At 37.6% G+C, this 21,636-nt stretch overlaps 4 long non-coding RNA genes across 4 annotated transcripts; 3 read left to right on the top strand and 1 right to left on the bottom strand.

Annotated features, from left to right (window-relative positions):
• Positions 1-1,488: 1,488 nt before the first annotated feature.
• LOC114460805 (uncharacterized) lies at positions 1,489-1,718 on the top strand. Its single transcript, XR_003673743.1, has 2 exons — positions 1,489-1,534; positions 1,608-1,718. It is a non-coding gene; the product is annotated as an uncharacterized LOC114460805 (long non-coding RNA).
• A 4,961-nt stretch (positions 1,719-6,679) lies between these two features.
• Positions 6,680-7,757, top strand: LOC114460806 (uncharacterized). The gene is made up of 4 exons (XR_003673744.1): positions 6,680-6,732; positions 6,806-7,146; positions 7,228-7,310; positions 7,418-7,757. It is a non-coding gene; the product is annotated as an uncharacterized LOC114460806 (long non-coding RNA).
• Positions 7,758-9,787: 2,030 nt separating this feature from the next.
• Positions 9,788-21,306, bottom strand: LOC114460810 (uncharacterized). Its single transcript, XR_003673748.1, has 3 exons — positions 21,264-21,306; positions 20,407-20,409; positions 9,788-10,079 (listed from the first exon to the last, which is right to left on the bottom strand). It is a non-coding gene; the product is annotated as an uncharacterized LOC114460810 (long non-coding RNA).
• Positions 18,042-18,642, top strand: LOC114460809 (uncharacterized). The gene is made up of 2 exons (XR_003673747.1): positions 18,042-18,294; positions 18,549-18,642. It is a non-coding gene; the product is annotated as an uncharacterized LOC114460809 (long non-coding RNA).
• Positions 21,307-21,636: the final 330 nt, after the last annotated feature.

Below are 21,636 nucleotides of genomic sequence, written 5' to 3'. Positions count from 1 at the left end.
CTGATCTGAGGTAGATTTGATTAGAAATGTGTATTTTATTTCATACTTTATAAATATTAGAAAATTGATTGTTTTTTGTGTGTTTTTGTTTATTTTTAGCAGCCAGTGATGTTCAGTTAGACTGGGTGAAATGTAGTTTGCATTGTTTGTGTTTGAATTTTTCTGTGATTCATTTGAATAATGTTGGTAATGTTTAATCTAAAGATTTGATATTTGTAATGTGATGAAATTATATATTTTTTTAAATCACTGTATACTAACCTATTTCTTTATTCATTAAATTACTTTTTAGTTTTAGGTTTTTTCCCTGACAGCGCTGGAACGCAAGGCTGGGTCCAGAGCTGGGCAGGACCTCCGGGTTTGGTCCCAGGCTTGCCTGAACCTCCGGGTTCGGTCCCAGACTGGGCAGAACCTCCGGGTTTGGTCCCAGGCTGGGCCGAACTTCTGGGTTTGCTCCCGACCTGGTACTTGACTCCAGAAGCAGCAGAAGACCTTGAAGAACCAGAAGACCTTGAAGAACCAGAAGACCTTGAAGAACCAGAAGACACAGACGCCCCTGAGGAGGAGCTTCCTGAGTGGACTGCGTTCTACTTCGACGAGGTGACCCCTGGCTGGGAGACCCCTGAGGAGTCTGCTTGCTCAGCCTCCAGTGACTCTGAAGGTGAGTATTCCCAGGAGTCACCACTTGGACGCAGTGTCTCCAGGAAGAGGTACGTAGACGGTTCTGAGGAACCTGCATCGTCCGACTCTGACAGTCACTGTGAGCCTGGGACGAAGAGGCCGAGACGGGACGACAGCTCTGACTCATCTTAGAGTCATCTGTACTTTTCCTTTTCCTGCTCCTCTCCATCTATGAGCAGAGTTCCCCGTTTGTACCCGGCTTCCTTGTTTCAGGTAAGTTGGCCTTTGCGTCTTGCGAGACGACTGATGTCCCAGGCAACGACTGGTACCGGGACTTTTTTAATGGTAAGGATTTTATTTTTTGTTTCTTTATGACAGGCCACAGTTGGAGTGGTTGTCCTGTCACTGTTATGAAAACATGCATAATATATTAGGTTGAGTTAGGTTAGAGTTAAAAATTAGAGATAACCTTTTTAATCCCAGCAAGTGAGGACAGGAGGAGACATCAACAGAGGACAGAGACTAAAGAAGACTTCTTTATCAACCACAACAATGTAAGTAAAAATACTGAACACACCTTTACTGTAAAAATAAACTTGACTTTGTAATAATGCTTGTAAAATGTTAAACAGGAGCACCAGCATCCACAGCTGCTTGAGGAGGAAACATCAGCAGAAAGCAAAACAATTAATGTAAGTAAAGTCTCTCATTAGCACAGAAAGACACTGAAGTAATGTTTAATGTAAAAATAGAGGTGATTTTATACTAATGCCTGTAAAATGTTGGACTGGAACAACAGCATCCACTGATGGAGGAGGAGGATGATGAAGATGGAGGACAGGAGCACCAGTATCCACAGCATCCTGAGGAAACATCAACAGGGGACAGAAAGACTTCTATTCACCAAAACAATGTAAGCAAAAATACTACACGTTTAACAAAAAATATGTAGACATTACGCTATACTAATGCCTGTAAAATGTCAGACAGGAGTGCCAGCATCCACTGATGGAGGAGGAGGATGAAGAAGATGGAGGACATTAGCACCAGTATCCACAGCTGCCTGAGGAGGAAACATCAACAGAAAGCAAAACAATCAAAACAATTAATGTAAGTAAAGCCTCTCATTGGCACAGAAAGACACTGAACTAATGTTTAATGTAAAAATAGAGGTGACTTTATACTAATGCCTGTAAAATGTTGGACTGGAACAACGGCATCCACTGATGGAGGAGGAGGATGAAGATGGAGGACAGGAGCACCAGTATCCACAGCATCCTGAGGAAACATCAACAGAGGACAGAAAGACTTCTATTCACCAAAACAATGTAAGCAAAAATACTACACGTTTAATAAAAAAAAAAAAATTGGTAGATGTTACGCTATACTAATACCTGTAAAATGTCAGACAGGAGCACCAGCATCCACAGCATCCTGAGGAGGAAACATTACCAGAGGACAGAAAGACTTCTATTCACCAAAACAATCAATGTACGTAAAGCCTCTCATTTACACAGAAAGAATCTGAATACGTGTTTAATGTAAAAATAAAGATGATTTTGATACTAATGACTGTCAATTGTCTTGTTTGATTGCAGAGTTTTGCTTCAGAGGAGAATCCGACAGTTCCAGATGTTCATCACCAGCACTGCAGTGTTTACACAGACTGCTTTGGTTTCAACTTTCTACAAAAAACTGTTGAATTTTCAACTCACTTTCCATCTGAATCCAAGCTCATCTTCATCACTGGGATGTTTCTTCATCAGTTCTTCGTACAGACTGACACAGCTCACACATGGAGAAGATGATTTATGGAATATGACATTTAGATTTTTCCTTTTCTCAACAGTATGATGCATACATCCCAACCCAAATTTCATGCATTTTTTTGGCTTAACTTGAGCCAATTTCCATCAATAAATTGCTAATGTATTATTATTGACTATTACTATTATTTTACACCAGGTTTTTGTCATGGTTCATGATTATTTATTGATCCTTTACAATCTAATGGTTCCCAGTGCTCTCCCAGTAGGTGTGACGTGGACATCTGCACACATGTAATGGTTTATAAATGAATGCACTCGTTCATGTGTGTAGTTATGTGTGCTAAGCATAACTACATACATATATATATTGTACAGTATAATAAAATGTTATTTCTTGTCTATACAATGTCTGTGAGTATTTATTAGTGGAGTACGTATACCAGGCTTAACTCTAACTACATTCATCCATGAACTCTCACCAATTCATTTGATTTAATTTAATTTTGAACATAAACAAAACAACAGTGTATCTACTACAATGAAAATGCTAATAATAGTAATTTAGAAAACAATCAAACAAAGCAAAGTGAGAATAAATGATTAAAATCCTGCACGTGAAGCCTGTACATGTTCAAAAAGGAGTAGGAGGAGATAGAAACTTATATGATTCTAACCCTTATACTAACAAATAACTTTAGGCTTTAAAGTGAGGCAGTAACAAAGCTTTACTTCACTAAATTTGGCCCTCAAAGAGTTGTACATTTCAAAATGTTACCCCATGCTGTGAACAATTCCTGGTGGGAACCCTGATTATGTTTTATATTTAAATATACAGTATATGTTCATATTCAGTCTACTATAGGATGTTTTATGTTCCGTCTTATATATTTGTTGTTTCAAGGGCTCTTACAGAAAAAAAAACTAGTAAATAAATGAATACCAAAAGCAGAAACATCTATTAGGAGTAAATATTTTTTTACTTTATTTTTTTAAATATCATTTTCTAAGTGCTGTACTAACATTAAAAAACGCAATTTCACCCATAAACTACTAACATAAATGATGGCAAAGGCCTTATAAAGTATAAACAATGTTTAAATATAACCTAAATAAAGTATTTGTTGAAAACTAACATTTCAACCAGGGGAGCTGATAAGCTGCTTACCTCCTGAATGCTTCCTCACAGAACTAAGGTAGGACCCACGAACTCACAGGAAGTAGAGTCACCGCCAAAATAAAAGTCTTCAGATAAAACATTTCAAAATAAAACCATAAAACCAAATACACCTTTTTTTTAATCAAGGCCACAGGATTTTGGTGAAATCGATCAATAAGACCACATAGGCTACACATGGACCTTTTCACCTTCAGAAAACACCTCTAAACACACTTATTCTGGACTTGCTTTTAATGTGTAGCCATTTTATCTTGTAGTTTATCTATTGTTTATTACATTGTCTTTTTACTTTTGCTTCTATGCCTCAGTATTTTTACCTATTGTTTACACACTGCGTTTTTTATCCCTGTAAAACGTCTTTGAGCACAGAAAAAGCGCTATATAAATAAAATGTATTATTATTAATATTATTCATAATAATAATAATAATAATAATAATAATACCAATAGCCTAGCAAGAGCATTGTCACTTGAGGAGCCAATAAATGATTGTAAAAATTAAATTACCTACGTCTTCATGCTGTCTAGCTGAAATATGTGTTTGTGTGTTTTTTTTTTGTTTTTTTTTTGTCGTAATACACTAGTAATTGAATTTTTGACAGCCTTTATGCTAACTGCTCGTGATCTTACCTCAAACAATCTAAAACCTAAATAACTCACATAGTATTTTCCCTTTAAAGTGGCCTCAACAGTGTAATATTTGGGTTCAGCATTAAGATAATAACAAGTAACTAAAAACTCCAAATAGCAACTTTTTTGTGTTCAAAAATTGTTCGATTTGTCCCGATAGAGCAAGTATTGGCGGAGTTACAGTAAATTAAAGTAATCACAGTGAGACGTTCAAAGTCCGTAGGAAACCTGCCCATCAAAATTAACTTTACGCGCAAAACCTGACGTGAAAGTAAACATATGGTCATGCTACGTAAATATATTATTTTATAAGTCATATGAAACGTTTAGAGAGCCCATATAAATGCATACACATAAAAAAAATATATAGTCGTGTTACTTGATACATTTTGTACGTGTGTACGTGAACGTGACAAGGAGGAGGCGTTATTTAAAAATCACCTGCTGATTTTCAGTTACTCTGCGAGCAGCGAGAGACGGAGACAGACGTGCGGAGAGCTTTGAACAGAGAAAACGTTTACCAGACCCACAGAAAAGTCTCTTTAGAGACTCCTACAGAACCAGAACCAGACCAGGACTTCAGACCCGTACCATACAGAGAAGGACTTCAAACCAGAGGACAAGTTAAGACCAGGAGGAGACCATGGGGCCACGCATGGCAGAGTGTCCAGAGTGTAAGTCATGTTGAATTATTCTCATCTGATAAACCTACTTTAATCATTAGCATTAAACATGATGGAGGCTAAACATTGTATCATTTAATCGTGAGGTTTGTGTCTTTAAATTAGGTTTGTGGCCTGAGACGTTTGGTTTAAACTTTACACAGGTTTAGGTTTAAAAACGGTCGAATAATTAAAAATAAACATGTATAGGCGTTCAGAAAACTGTGTTAACTCAATGAAAATTAAGAAATGCTGATAGATTTAGTGATAATTTTACTCTGAAGTGAGCGTTTGTGCTGCAGAGGTGTATTTAGTGAAAAAGTAAAAAAAATTTAAGTCCTGATCTGAGGTAGATTTGATTAGAAATGTGTATTTTATTTCATACTTTATAAATATTAGAAAATTGATTGTTTTTTGTGTGTTTTTGTTTATTTTTAGCAGCCAGTGATGTTCAGTTAGACTGGGTGAAATGTAGTTTGCATTGTTTGTGTTTGAATTTTTCTGTGATTCATTTGAATAATGTTGGTAATGTTTAATCTAAAGATTTGATATTGTAATGTGATGAAATTATATATTTTTTTAAATCACTGTATACTAACCTATTTCTTTATTCATTAAATTACTTTTTAGTTTTAGGTTTTTTTCCCTGACAGCGCTGGAACGCAAGGCTGGGTCCAGAGCTGGGCAGGACCTCCGGGTTTGGTCCCAGGCTTGCCTGAACCTCCGGGTTCGGTCCCAGACTGGGCAGAACCTCCGGGTTTGGTCCCAGGCTGGGCCGAACTTCTGGGTTTGCTCCCGACCTGGTACTTGACTCCAGAAGCAGCAGAAGACCTTGAAGAAGCAGAAGACCTTGAAGAACCAGAAGACCTTGAAGAACCAGAAGACACAGACGCCCCTGAGGAGGAGCTTCCTGAGTGGACTGCGTTCTACTTCGACGAGGTGACCCCTGGCTGGGAGACCCCTGAGGAGTCTGCTTCCTCAGCCTCCAGTGACTCTGAAGGTGAGTATTCCCAGGAGTCACCACTTGGACGCAGTGTCTCCAGGAAGAGGTACGTAGACGGTTCTGAGGAACCTGCATCGTCCGACTCTGACAGTCACTGTGAGCCTGGGACGAAGAGGCCGAGACGGGACGACAGCTCTGACTCATCTTAGAGTCATCTGTATTTTCCCTTTTCCTGCTCCTCTCCATCTATGAGCAGAGTTCCCCGTTTGTACCCGGCTTCCTTGTTTCAGGTAAGTTGGCCTTTGCGTCTTGCGAGACGACTGATGTCCCAGGCAACGACTGGTACCGGGACTTTTTTAATGGTAAGGATTTTATTTTTTGTTTCTTTATGACAGGCCACAGTTGGAGTGGTTGTCCTGTCACTGTTATGAAAACATGCATAACATATTAGGTTGAGTTAGGTTAGAGTTAAAAATTAGAGATAACCTTTTTAATCCCAGCAAGTGAGGACAGGAGGAGACATCAACAGAGGACAGAGACTAAAGAAGACTTCTTTATCAACCACAACAATGTAAGTAAAAATACTGAACACACCTTTACTGTAAAAATAAACTTGACTTTGTAATAATGCTTGTAAAATGTTAAACAGGAGCACCAGCATCCACAGCTGCTTGAGGAGGAAACATCAGCAGAAAGCAAAACAATTAATGTAAGTAAAGTCTCTCATTAGCACAGAAAGACACTGAAGTAATGTTTAATGTAAAAATAGAGGTGATTTTATACTAATGCCTGTAAAATGTTGGACTGGAACAACAGCATCCACTGATGGAGGAGGAGGATGATGAAGATGGAGGACAGGAGCACCAGTATCCACAGCATCCTGAGGAAACATCAACAGGGGACAGAAAGACTTCTATTCACCAAAACAATGTAAGCAAAAATACTACACGTTTAATAAAAAATATGTAGACATTACGCTATACTAATGCCTGTAAAATGTCAGACAGGAGTGCCAGCATCCACTGATGGAGGAGGAGGATGAAGAAGATGGAGGACATTAGCACCAGCTATCCACAGCTGCCTGAGGAGGAAACATCAACAGAAAGCAAAACAATCAAAACAATTAATGTAAGTAAAGCCTCTCATTGGCACAGAAAGACACTGAACTAATGTTTAATGTAAAAATAGAGGTGACTTTATACTAATGCCTGTAAAATGTTGGACTGGAACAACGGCATCTACTGATGGAGGAGGAGGATGAAGATGGAGGACAGGAGCATCAGTATCCACAGCATCCTGAGGAAACATCAACAGAGGACAGAGACTTCTATTCACCAAAACAATGTAAGCAAAAATACTACACGTTTAATAAAAAAAAAAAAAATAGGTAGATGTTACGCTATACTAATACCTGTAAAATGTCAGACAGGAGCACCAGCATCCACAGCATCCTGAGGAGGAAACATTACCAGAGGACAGAAAGACTTCTATTCACCAAAACAATCAATGTAAGTAAAGCCTCTCATTTACACAGAAAGAATCTGAATACGTGTTTAATGTAAAAATAAAGATGATTTTGATACTAATGACTGTCAATTGTCTTGTTTGATTGCAGAGTTTTGCTTCAGAGGATAATCCGACAGTTCCAGATGTTCGTCACCAGCACTGCAGTGTTTACACAGACTGCTTTGGTTTCAACTTTCTACAAAAAACTGTTGAATTTTCAACTCACTTTCCATCTGAATCCAAGCTCATCTTCATCACTGGGATGTTTCTTCATCAGTTCTTCGTACAGACTGACACAGCTCACACATGGAGAAGATGATTTATGGAATATGACATTTAGATTTTTCCTTTTCTCAACAGTATGATGCATACATCCCAACCCAAATTTCATGCATTTTTTTGGCTTAACTTGAGCCAATTTCCATCAATAAATTGCTAATGTATTATTATTGACTATTACTATTATTTTACACCAGGTTTTTGTCATGGTTCATGATTATTTATTGATCCTTTACAATCTAATGGTTCCCAGTGCTCTCCCAGTAGGTGTGACGTGGACATCTGCACACATGTAATGGTTTATAAATGATTGCACTCGTTCATGTGTGTAGTTATGTGTGCTAAGCATAACTACATACATATATATATTGTACAGTATGATAAAATGTTATTTGTTGTCTATACAGTGTCTGTGAGTATTTATTAGTGGAGTACGTATACCAGGCTTAACTCTAACTACATTCATCCATGAACTCTCACCAATTCATTTGATTTAATTTAATTTTGAACATAAACAAATGAAAATGCTAATAATAGTAATTTAGAAAACAATCAAACAAAGCAAAGTGAGAATAAATGATTAAAATCCTGCACGTGAAGCCTGTACATGTTCAAAAAGGAGTAGGAGGAGATAGAAACTTATATGATTCTAACCCTTATACTAACAAATAACTTTAGGCTTTAAAGTGAGGCAGTAACAAAGCTTCACTTCACTAAATTTGGCCCTCAAAGAGTTGTACATTTCAAAATGTTACCCCATGATGTGAACAATTCCTGGTGGGAACCCTGATTATGTTTTATATTTATATATACAGTATATGTTCATATTCAGTCTACTATAGGATGTTTTATGTTCTGTCTTATATATTTGTTGTTTCAAGGGCTCTTACAGAAAAAAACTAGTAAATAAATGAATACCAAAAGCAGAAACATCTATTAGGAGTAAATATTTTTTTACTGTATTTTTTTAAATATCATTTTCAAATAATCAAGCCACTTTAGCCCTTCAGGATGTTAGTTGTTGTTAGCTTGTTTAAAATAATTTAGTTGGTTTAAAATATGGCATTAAAGGCTTGTTTCTTGTTCTGTTTAGATTGTTAAAAAAATCATTTTCTTTTAGTCTTGGTATTTTATTTTTTAATAACTTTACATGGTTTAATGTAGTTTAAACTAAGAATTTAAACTTGTGCCGTTTTGCTTCTTTTTACTTCAAATGAGCACAAAAAGTTATTGATTTATCATATTTGACTTTGTGTTGGATTTCTTCTGTTTCAGGATTTATTTCATACGCAGTAACACATTTTTTCTGTGTTTAAAAAAAAAAAGTTGTAAATGTTTCCTTTTTTTTTAGCCAAAAATATATTTTCACAGGAATATGTTTATTTCAAGTTTCATTCATCCTGCTGTGATATGTACATTAAGAAAGATGACACACAAATTTACCTACATCTTTTTTCACCTTCAAGTAATAGAACACAAAAGTCCTGTTGGTAGGTTTTGTTGTTGTTATAAATACTGTAATTTCTCATGAAATGCACTAGATGACAGCAGATCTCATTATATCCTCAAAGGTTTGCAATGATTCTGTAAAAAAAAAAAAAAAAAAAAAATGTTTGGGTCTCATTCTAAAAACACAGGAACCTCATCAACGAGAGAGATACTATATATACGTTTCTTAATAGAAAGTGTTTCAAAGTGTCAAACAAAAAAGGTCCACAGTGCTTCTAACACTGACAAGGGCAACTTGTGGCTCAGGGGCCACATGTGGCCTTCAGTATAATTTTGTGCAGACCCAAAGTAACTCTACAAAATAACATAAACCACAGCAACACAAAATTACACAAAATGACTCTAAAACTTTAAAAAAGGACAATAAAAATTCACAAAATGACAATAAAAATCAGCCAATCAACCCACTGCAAAGACATACGAAATCACAAAAAAAAACAAAACAGAAAAACACAAAATGACTACAAAAATAAGTTTAAACTAGACAAGACCTGTATTTGAAAGGCGAATACGTATTTGGCAATTAACAATTGGCAAAAATAACAACCTGTATCTGGATTTGTTGACAAGTTATATAATGCAGGAAAAACAGAAGACTGACCTTGACCTTAAATATGACCTTGAGCAAAGGTCAAAGCACACAAAATGACTACAAAAACCGAAATATCCACAAAATGACAACAAAAAATGACAATAACAGCAAACGCTACAGAATGACTCGATGAACACACAAAATGACATAAAAAACAAAATGAATCCAAAAAACAGAAAAATACATAAATTGTCCCGATAGAGCAATTATTGGCGGAGTTACAGTAAATTAAAGTAATCACAGTGAGACGTTCAAAGTCTGTAGGAAACCTGCGCATCCTAATTAACTTTACGCGCAAAACCTGACGTGAAAGTAAACATATGGTCATGCTACGTAAATATATTATTTTATCAGTCATATAAAACGTTTAGAGAGCCCATATCAATGCATACTAGGGCTATTATTAATAATAATAATAATAATAATAATAATAATAATAATAATAATAATAATAATAATAATAGCATTAGCCTAGCATTAACATTGACTATCATTAGCATTAGCCTTGCAATACCAATAGCCTAGCGAGAGCATTGTCACTTGAGGAGCCAATAAATGATTGTAAAAATTAAATTACCTACGTCTTCATGCTGTCTAGCTAAAATATGTGTTTTTGTCGTAATACACTAGTAATTCAATTTTTGACAGCCTTTATGCTAACTGCTCGTGATCTTACCTCAAACAATCTAAAACCTAAATAACTCACATAGTATTTTCCCTTTAAAGTGGCCTCAACAGTGTAATATTTGGGTTCAGCATTAAGATAATAACAAGTAACTAAAAACTCCAAATAGCAACTTTTTTGCGTTCAAAAATTGTTCGATTTGTCCCGATAGAGCAAGTATTGGCGGAGTTACAGTAAATTAAAGTAATCACGGACTTCCGGTTTGGCTGATGGAGTAGAGAGACGTAACAGGACCAAGCTCCCGGGCTAAAAGCTTTTTACACACAATAAAAACTCTAATAACTGGTTTTTAACGACGGGTAGTGTGTGACTGTAAGATAAAGATGCCCAAAACCCAGAAAAAGGACAGAGATACGCCGGAATTAAGAGAGAAAACACTCCACATTGACGGCGCTAACCACGCTGCGAAAGAAGCTACAGCTAGCGCTCCCACCGTCAACATGCTTGAGGCAGAAAGAGCAGGAGCAGGTAACTCCGACGGAGATGTGATTCGAGTTATCAAAGAACTGAAACTTGACCTAAAAAGAGATAACGACAACCTAGCAAAGAAAATTAACGACATGGGACTGGAAATTAACGCCAAACTTGACGGAATGGCAGCTGAGCTCCAAAAACAAACCGAAAGGCTCGAAGAGGCAGAGACCCGCATCGAGCACGTATACAGGGTTTGTGGTTGGGATTGGCCCGTGTTTAACTCAATTTGTTTCCATTTAGCCTGATAATCTGGAGAACACCAGCAGACAATATATCTCATCTGAGCAGCTAAATAATACTCCTTCAGGTTTGGTAGTGACAGTCCGCCTCTATCTTTGTTCGGATGTAAAGTTGTGAATTTAACCCTTGGTTTCTTTCTTGCCCAAATAAATTTTGAGATTTGTTTATTCCAGGCTATAAATTGAGATTCTGGTATCTTGATTGGTAATGCTGAAAAAAGAAACAGTAACCTTGGCAGCACATTCATTTTTATAGTTTCAATTCTAGCGCTGAAATTTATACTGAAAAAAATTTAACATTGGCTTAACCTACAATTTGTATAGTAATCATTTACATGTAAATATTGTAATTGGCTCAACAAAGAAAATGTTAATTGAGATAATTAACTTTTTCTTGTTGAACCAAGTAATAAAACATTCATTATTACAATTGAAACATTTGTAGTTGGGTTAATGTTCAAAAGTTCATTGAGTCAATTTAAAATCATTAATTATGATTTCTGGGCCAATTTAAAATTCTACATTGGATTAATATACTTTTATGGTTTAATTAAATCTTTTTATACTAATCAATTATTTTATTTTGTCCTAATTTTCTAAATAATTTCAAAACACATTGGCATCATTTGACTTTTTATTCAAACAGTGGTCAGGATAACATTTTGTCGGGTTACAAATGCAAAAATAAATAAAAAATATTTATAGATTTGGAGTTTGAACAATGTTTAAAGGGACACACCACCATTTGGGCAAATATGCTCATTTCCCACCTCCCCTCGAGTTAAACAATAGAGTTTTACCTTTCCCCTGTTCATCCAGCTGTTCTCTGAGTCTGGAGACCCCATTTGTGGCTTTAGTTTAGCATGAATCATTGAATCGGATTAGACCATTAGCAATTAGCATTAGGTGTTATCAGCCTAATCCGATTCAATGATTCATGCTAAGCTAAAGCCACAAATGGGGTCGCCAGACTCAGAGAACAGCTGGACGAACAGGGGAAAGGTAAAACTCAATAGTTTGGAAAATGAGCATATTTGCCCAAATGGTTGTGTCTCTTTAACTTGAATATTTTCAGCTTCTCCCTACAAAAACTGATCTTGTCAGTCTCTTTACCCAAGCAGTTACACAACATAGTTCCAGAAAAAGTGCTTGTAGGTAGTCATTCTTTTTGTTCATTTTCTTGTCATCCAGTCCCATAAGAACCTTCTGAACAAACTCAAATGTACGTCCACACGACTTTGGGTACTGCATGTTGAGGGCATAAATGAGCCCAAACAGCATGACGAATCCGTCGACCACCGAATGCAGATCAGCCATAACCTCTTCGCCTTCCAGAATGATTTTCACATCTGTGGGCGTTAGGATGACTGCCATGGTCTCTACTTCCACATTCGAATCTTGCAGGTCCTGCAAAACAGCAAATTAACACAAAATATAACTCACAATTAATACAATGGTTTTATGGTCAATCATGAACTGCATCCAAAAGAATTTTAGAACACACTGCTCCTTTTTATGCGACTTAGAGACTATGGATGAGTGACCCTCAACACCTGTGAGGGCACCAACCGCTTTAAATACTGTGCGTATCTGCTTCGATCAGTTCTGTTTTATTTAACTTACAGAAATATTACGAGTGCATAGGGTAATTAATCGTATCATTTGAGTTTTCAGAACATTTCAGTCATTTATACAGTACTTTTCATCTTCTTTAGGGTACTTTGAACCTTTAAAACAGCAACATTAGATTAACAACAGCCTTTCATGTTTTTTTAATAAAGTTTAATTTGAGTTTAAGAAAAAAATCCATTGTTTTTTATGCACAAGGCTGGGAGGAGCGCACATTGTTACATTCTTGATTCAGTTTTGTTAGAGCCTTGCAGGGGAGAAGTCTAAACTCCATAATATGAACATAACCAGAACACAGCAAAACTGTTTTATTGAAAAAGAAAAAAAGTCCACACAATCTGTGATTTGTATCATGATAAAAACAGCTTTTTGTGTTTTCAAGTAAAGATAAGTTTATGCATCATATTTTGTGAATTTATGCTCAACTTTTAGAAAGTTGCGTATGAATTTTTATTTTACATGTACGTCTTTGACAGCCATTTTACCCCATAGTATCCATTCAAATTTCTATTGTGCATCCCTCATTTTAAAGTATCCATTTATCCCCAATGTGCTTTACACTTGAGAAAGTATGCAAGATTTTTTTTTAGTAAAAAAAAATTAGAAGTCAATGCCAAGAGTAATTTAATTAAAATTGTATGATGTTTTTTTCAATCTATTCTGAAGAAATTTTTGGAGCCTTGAGTTTATGATTTTCAAACACTACCTAACGTTTAATTACGGCTACAGAAAAGTTCGAGAACTCTTAATTACAAACTGCCAATTGATGTGGAGCTTTCGATGTTAAACAAAGACAAGTTTTATTTACATTGTTTAACCTGTTATACCTGATGTTCTTTGATGATTGCATCCCCAGGGTCTCCCAGGAAAACCATCAGTAACTTCAGAAGACACTGCCTTCGTGTAGATGCGTTCAGTGAACCGTTTGATGAAGCCTGTGAAAAAAATAAAACTATGACTACTGAAATGTTTACGTTATGTTCTAAATATTTGCTCATTTTTTACTACTTTAATTTAAGTTATGCCTCTTTGACATTGAAAAAGATTGTGTTCATGTGACAACATTCTAATCAGCCAATAGTTTAAACCAATGACTATAAAAATAGTTTGACAATATATCAGCTCCGGCTGCTGCAGCAGGTGCCATTTGAGCGCCGTCTGTGTTTTGGCCGCAGCATAAGAGATAACCCTGCCCATTTCCATGTAGGCAAACGGCAAAATTTTCGACTTTGAAAAATTAATTTCTCAGCCTTATAAGGATTCTATGTACTCGTTTTGGGTTAATAGCATACATTTTCATGTGCTGTAATGGGTGTAGTACATTGTTTCATTGATTATCCGTTTCAATAGATGTTCTTGAAAAAATTACTGTTACGACAATGAGCCATGTGGCAGCAGGAGTAAGGGAAAATGAGGGCTTCGGTGGCAACATCGAAACCATGTCGTCCATCTTTTTTTTTTTTTCTTTTTTTTTTTACAGGCCTTGGTTTAAACCCGAGGTGGAGGGCGGGTAAAAATTCTATTGTGGTAACTATGGTAACCATCAAAATGCAGATTTCTTTTTCATGTGGCCCATCCACATGAAACAAAAACTGTCAGAAATTTCAAAGTCTTCTCTGTCAGCACATATAAGCTTAGATCCAATCAGCGTTTCATAAAGCAAGTTAATTTCAACTAATTAAAAAAAAAAAAAAAAACTTGTGAGCATGCTTCATCTTTACTCTAGTTACCTCATCATGATCATGTAGAATCCCTGCAGCATTGTCTCCAATAGCTCCTCCTTTCCTTCTTACAACTTCCATGAGTTTGGCAGCGTGTTTATTCAACTGTGCAGCAAATGTAGTCTCCAATGGACGTGTAGTGATCCTTAAAAACTCTGCAGTGATCTAAAAAACACAAAAATCAAAGCTTATAAACACCAAGACAGATTACTTTTGATTTGTATGTTACACGCAATGTAGATGTACTTTGCAAGCATCGTTTACTTTGTAATGGGCTTCACACACGGGGAGCGACAAACGTCAGCGTCAGGCGAAACTTGTTGCCACCCAGGTGAAACCAAACACGGGATGCTATAAATCGCCACGCGATTTTCGCCTTATCGCGCAAGTTCAATAGAAAATGATGGAGCGACGTCGCCCCCCATGTGTCGAGCCCATAATACATAGTCTAAGATTGACAACATACCTCCGCTTGTTGAAAAAGTGGTGGCCACCTTTCCCTGACACATTGTCACTTTAAAATTAGGTCCTTTATAAATCTTACGTTTCAAATAAAATAAACTTAAACACTCACAAATCTTTTGATACAGGCTTATACATTAGGTGTACTTACCCAGAAGGAGTTTACCAGCCAGTAGCAGCACAACAGAGAGTTGGCCTTTGAGTCACCACCCTATTGCTGTGGTGTGGGATACTCCCTGTGCAGACAGAAAAGGAAAAATATTAACTATTGTTGAATAAGTCACAGTTAAGGGCAATAAAGTGACTTGAAATCCAGAGCAAATGTTATGTAGTTTAACATATTGAAGATTTAATCGTTTTTAAAGCTAGGCTTACCCTGAGCTAATTCTGGGGTGATTTTGAACGTGCCAAATTATCAACTCACTTTGGGATTGAATCCCATATAAAGAGTGGGGGCCAGGGAGCCCCAGGCCACCCCCCCACGGCCGAGCAACCCCCCAGACGCCCCCAAGATCCCAGGCTGAGAGGCAGCCACTGCCCCCCACACACACAACCGAGGAGGCCCCAAGCAGCCGAGCACCCAGCGTATCCCGCCACCGACCCCAACCCCCAACCCTAAGGCCCCGCGCCAGCATCCCGCCCGCCCACCCAACCCCCGAGGGGAGGGCCCAGAGAGCCCCCCGCCCGAGACCCCAGCAGCGGAGCCAAGGCCCACGCCCAGCTGACGGCCAGAGCCGCGCCGAACGGGCAGCCAGCGGGCACTCGCCGGCGGGCCTAGAGCCAGCAGGGACCAGACCCCAGGCCAGAACGGAAGCAGCACCTAGAGCAGCGCCCCCAGGGACAGCGACCACGCGGTTAATTCGAAGACCTCAGTTAAGCCGTGCAAATGCGCCACATAAAACACAGACGTCGGGGGTTTATTATTATAGGTAAAACATATTGGTCAAACTACTCGCATGATAATGGAGCTTTACTTACCTTTTACCGCTGGGGTGGCACTAGGGTTGCCAACCGTTCCGTAAAAAACGGAATCGTTCCGTATTTAGAAAAAAATGGATGCGTTCCGTATTAAAGTAAGAAGGAACGCCATTTGTTCCGTATTTCTGTCAGAGCCAAAATGAGCAAACATTAATCAATGAACGAGAGAGGACGTTTTATTTTGAAACTGCACGGTATGCCAATTTCCTACTCTTGTGTTTTGTTGTCACCAATGAGATACGGGCACTTACATTCCCACTCAGCTCATTGGTCAAGATAGGCTCACTTGCTTGTAAGGAAGATGTGTCGGCGAAACAGAGAAAAACAAAGCAGCATGGACGACACCGGCTCGGAGAATATACAAGATTTGCCAACCAGTACTGCTTCTACAAGCACTGACAGTGCTACACCTCCCAGGAAGAAACAAAGACATTTACAAAAATATCGAGTTGAATGGGAAAAGGATCACGCATGGCTGGGGAAAGTGCATGACAATGAATATAAAGCAAACTGCATAATATGTCGGCGCGTATTTTCAATTGCCCATGGTGGCATTCATGACGTGAAACAGCATGCAAGTGGTACTGGACATGTCGAAAGACAACGGGCCAACAAAACAAGGGGAAGCCTTGACCGATTTGTTGTCCATCAGGCAACTCCAGAGGCAGATGTGGTAAGTACTTCTGGTTATAGAAACGTGCAATGAATAAATGTCAGACTCAGCATGTTATTGCCAGCGATATTACAATAGGCTTTAATGATAGTCTACAGTAGGCTATCATTAATATTTTATAATACTTTATAAATAAAATGTGATTGATTTATTGAATATAATTGCAATTGGTGGATTAATGCATAAAATGTATTTCCAAAAATAACTACAAATACATAGATAGGCTAATTGATGAGCACAAAGACCTTATACATTTCTAATAAGTTCAAACTTTTCATAGATATTTTCATATGCATATTTTCATGTGCAGACAGATATATATTAATTGCGTGTTGGTAACCCTTGATGTAACAGAGTTATTGATTATTGTAACAGAGTTATTGAATATTAGTTATTCTGTAGATATAATATGCTTCTGTTTGTTAACCTGGGTTTAGTAATACACGTCGACTATAGGCTAATAAGATAATTTATTTTTTTCCTTCTTGATAGGTGACTGCTGCAGAGGTAGCTCATGTGTACCACACAGTCAAACATGGTTTAAGTTATAACTCAGCCGACTGTGCACTCAAGTTGATCACCCGAACGCTGAGTGACTCCAACATTGCCAAGAAGATGTCCTGTGGGAGGACAAAAGCTGAGGCAATTGTGAAAGATGTCCTGTCTCCAAAGGCGATAGAAGCTGTTATCAAACAGTTGAAAAGAGATGGTAATCCACTACCATTCTCTCTTCATACAGATGCCTCAAACAAAGGCAATCACAAGATGTTTCCCTTGGCTGTACAGTTTTTCACACCAGAGAATGGGATAGTCAACAAAGTAATAGATTTTGTAGAAAATCCAGATGAGTCTGCAGAGGGAATAGTCAGATCAATCCAAAGCTCCCTTGACAACACAGGTTTATTCCTTGATCATGTGTCTGCATTCAGTGCTGATAATGCAAATGTCAATTATGGTGTCCACAATTCTGTCTTCACAAAATTGAAAGAGATCAACTGTGAGATACTTCGTGGCAACTGTCATGCACATATCATTCATAACACAGTGAGAAAAGCTCTGGACCAGCTTTCAGTGGATATTGAAAATATTGTCCTCAAAGTTTATGGCTTCTTCTCCATCTCTGCCAAAAGGAGAGAGTCTCTGAAGGAGTTCTGTGAGTTTTGTGATACTGAATTCCACGAAATCCTGCGCCATGTAGTGACCAGATGGCTGTCACTGAACCCTGCAATCACCCGCCTGCTCCAAAATTGGATGCCACTAAAATCATATCTGATTAGCATTGGTGAGGAATGTCCAAAGCGTCTTCAAACATTGCTGAGGTTGAGAAAAGACGCTCCTGGACCAGAGGAGGAGGCAGACATTGTAGAAGTGTACCTTCTCTTTTGCAGTAATATCATGTCCTTGTTTGAGGAGGTGGTGAAGAAGCTGGAGACAAACGTAACTTCGTCTGTTGACCTTTATTGCATCATGGAATCCTTTCTGAGGAGACTAATTCAGAGAAGAGATGATGGTTTCTACGGTTATCTCACACGACAGAGGCTCCAGCATCTCTCACCATCTGAAGCTGATGTTGCCAAGCAGGAGTTTACTGCCTTCTTAAACACTGCCATTAGTTACATCCAGAAGTGGTTTGACTTTTCAGAGGAAAACTGGCTTTTTCACCTGCAGCCCCTCTCTTTAGAGTCTGGGAAGATATCTTTTGATGAGATGGAGAAGATCACTGAGCGGCTTCACATGGTTAATAGGTAAGTTAGATACAAAATGCAAATGTAAACCATGTTTTACTATTGTTGATGATTATGAAAGTCCATACAACTCATAGAAATATTCAAATAAATACATGTATATACACACACAACTTTCTACACATATAATTAATTTAGTTAAATAAACTGCAAAATACTGTATAAAGTTCTGAAATGTGTTTTATTTCTGTATTGACCACCTTATGGCCTGTGTACCATTTATGACTAACACAACCTTTCTTCTCCTCTGAAAGACTTAACATCTCCATGGACAGCCTCTATGAAGAATGCATGACCACAAATAACCTTCTTGCACACCTCACCACAGTGGCCCAAGAAAAGGAACAGTGGCAACGCAAGGGAACAGCAGAGAGGTGGATGCAAGTTCTTCAGGCAACTGATCTCCCCAACATTCAGGCTGTTGTATCCTTTGTCCTCAGCATCCCATCTTCCACTGGGTTTGTAGAAAGGATTTTCTCCTTCATGAAAAGCAAATGGACAGATGTGCGGAACAAATGTTCCATTGAACTTATTAGGAGTGAGCTTATTGTCAGCCTCAATTATGACATGTCTTGCTCAGAGTTTTACTCTGCAGCACTGAAAGACAAACAGCTCCTTGCTGCAGCAAGAAGTCAAAAGAAATACCAGTGGAAAAAGTAGGTTATGTACCACTGAGCTCTTAGGATCCCAAGGTCATTCACATTTCTGTTTCAATACAAATGAACATTCCAGGCATTTCAGGTAAAAAGGTTTTTTTTTGGCACAGTGCAATGGTTCTTTGAAATTGTCTTTACCATTTTGTACATTAACAGTCCTGTATTGCACACTGTTTTAAGTTAAAGAGGACTATTTTTTCTTAAGAGAAACCTTTTTTGCATTTTGCACATTCAGTCTTCATATCCCACTGTTTTTAGAACACGAGGACAATTCATTATTTAAAGGAAAAACTTTTTGCTTCTGTTTTTTTTGTTTTGTTGCTAGTTTGCACATTTTACAAGCTTTTAGAACTATTCAGAATAATTTCTGTTACAGAAAACAACAATTTATTTCTGTGTATTCCATGGAAGGAGGGGGGGGGGGGGGTTACATGGTGGATTTGGGTGGGAGTTGTGCCGGGGGGGGGGGGGGGGGGGGGGGGTCCTTGCTGTTGGGCAGGGGTGTTCCTTATTTTTTTTGTAGGGAGTTGGCAACCCTAGGTAGCACAGTCCAGAGTCAGTTGGTTGCGGTTGCAATGCAAGAAACTTCCAGAGCACATGTCGTGATATTTCTGCTGCTCTAATTGAGCAGAGTCAAGTGCGGTTGTTTTCAGTGCTGCCCCCTATTGGAGGTTCTAACATGACACGACGCATGCGCAAGGAGCCCTCAATAAACAAATGTTCATTAGGTCAATTTAACTGTTGTAAATAACTGTTGATTTATATTACACAATTACACCAATCAAATTTTTTAAATTATCTCACATGACTCTATCTGTATTGTTTAAATTGTACAGGACAATTTAATTTATTTACTGAAGCCAATTGCAAAAAACATATTAAATGAACAACAGCAATGTTTCACTTTTTTCAGTGTAGGTGAGACAGAAATAAAATGAATGGGTGCTAATGGCATTGTAGAACACACACTAAAACTATGGAAAATGATAAGGAAAAAATATAACTTGGAAAATGACTCTAAACTACTAATCTGGCCTTCCCAAACACTTCGATTCACAACAGCAAAAATAGATGATACTTTTAATAAATGGAGAGATAAAGGGATAACTGCGTTATGCACAATGATGGAAGATAAAACACCTAAAACATTAAAATCATTTGACAAACTTAAAAAAGAATTTGATTTAGAAAATAGCGATTTCTATAGATATCTACAGATAAGACATTTTTTTGATACTGAAATCAGAAAAGAGCTTTCAGCAGGAAAAGAATTAGTAGAAATCATAATACAAGCATACAAAGCCACTCCCTTTAAGATAGTCTCAAAACTGTATAAAAGCCTAAAACAAAATGGATCCAACACTTTTTATATAAAACAAAAGTGGGAAAGGGAGTTAAATATGACAATATCTGTGGATGAGTGGTACAGCATGTGCGATACGCAGCACACCTCCACCAGCTCAAGGAGATGGCGGGAATTTGGCTGGAAGAACTTGGTACGTTTCTTTATAACACCACAAATTTTAAAGAGAACACTGAAATGTGAACAGCTGTGCTGGAGGGGCTGTGGGCAAGCAGATGCTGACCACTCACACATCTTCTGGTTATGTCCAAAATAAAAGAATTTTGGAGGGAAGTTATCCAAGTAATGGGAGATGTACTGTGTTGTACTATACCTGTGGACCCTGTCGTTTACCTTGGCCTTGTACCGGCTGAAGTCATCTCCAAAAGTGATATCTATCTTTTTAAAATAATGACAACTGCAGCGAGAAAGAATATTACCAAAAACTGGATGAAAGTTGACCCACCAACAGTGACTCAATGGACAAATACACTGGAGGAAATATACGTAATGGAGAAATGGACTCATTATCTAAGAAACAAGTCGAGACAATTTGGGAAAAATGGGACAAAATGGATTGATTACAGGATAAAGGACTGAATCTTCACAAGGAGCACTACCCCCCTAATTTATTTATTTTCTTTTTCTTTAATTATTTATTAAAAATTATTATTATTATTATTATTATTATTTATTTATTTATTTATTTATTTATTTATTTATTTACTTATTTATTTTTTCTTACTTGTTGTCCATGTAATATAAAATTGTAAATAAAAAGTATATAAAAAAAAAAAAAAAAAAAAATTAAAGTAATCACAGTGAGACGTTCAAAGTCCGTAGGAACCCTGCGCATCCTAATTAACTTTACGCGCAAAACCTGACGTGAAAGTAAACATATGGTCATGCTACGTAAATATATTATTTTATCAGTCATATAAAACGTTTAGAGAGCCCATATCAATGCATACACATAAAAAAATATATATTCGTGTATCTTGATACATTTTGTACGTGTGTACGTGAACGTGACAAGGAGGAGGCGTTATTTAAAAATCACCTGCTGATTTTCAGTTACTCTGCGAGCAGCGAGAGACGGAGACAGACGTTCGGAGAGCTTTGAACAGAGAAAACGTTTACCAGACCCACAGAAAAGTCTCTTTAGAGACTCCTACAGAACCAGAACCAGACCAGGACTTCAGACCAGTACCAGACAGAGAAAGACTTCAAACCAGAGGACAAGTTAAGACCAGGAGGAGACCATGGGGCCACGCATGGCAGAGTGTCCAGAGTGTAAGTCATGTTGAATTATTCTCATCTGATAAACCTACTTTAATCATTAGC

This window comes from Gouania willdenowi, unplaced genomic scaffold, assembly GCF_900634775.1.
Source record: "Gouania willdenowi unplaced genomic scaffold, fGouWil2.1 scaffold_71_arrow_ctg1, whole genome shotgun sequence".
Classification (NCBI taxonomy): Eukaryota; Metazoa; Chordata; class Actinopteri; order Blenniiformes; family Gobiesocidae; genus Gouania; species Gouania willdenowi.
Note: the sequence above shows the minus strand (reverse complement) of the source record. Positions and strands in the feature narration are given on the sequence as shown.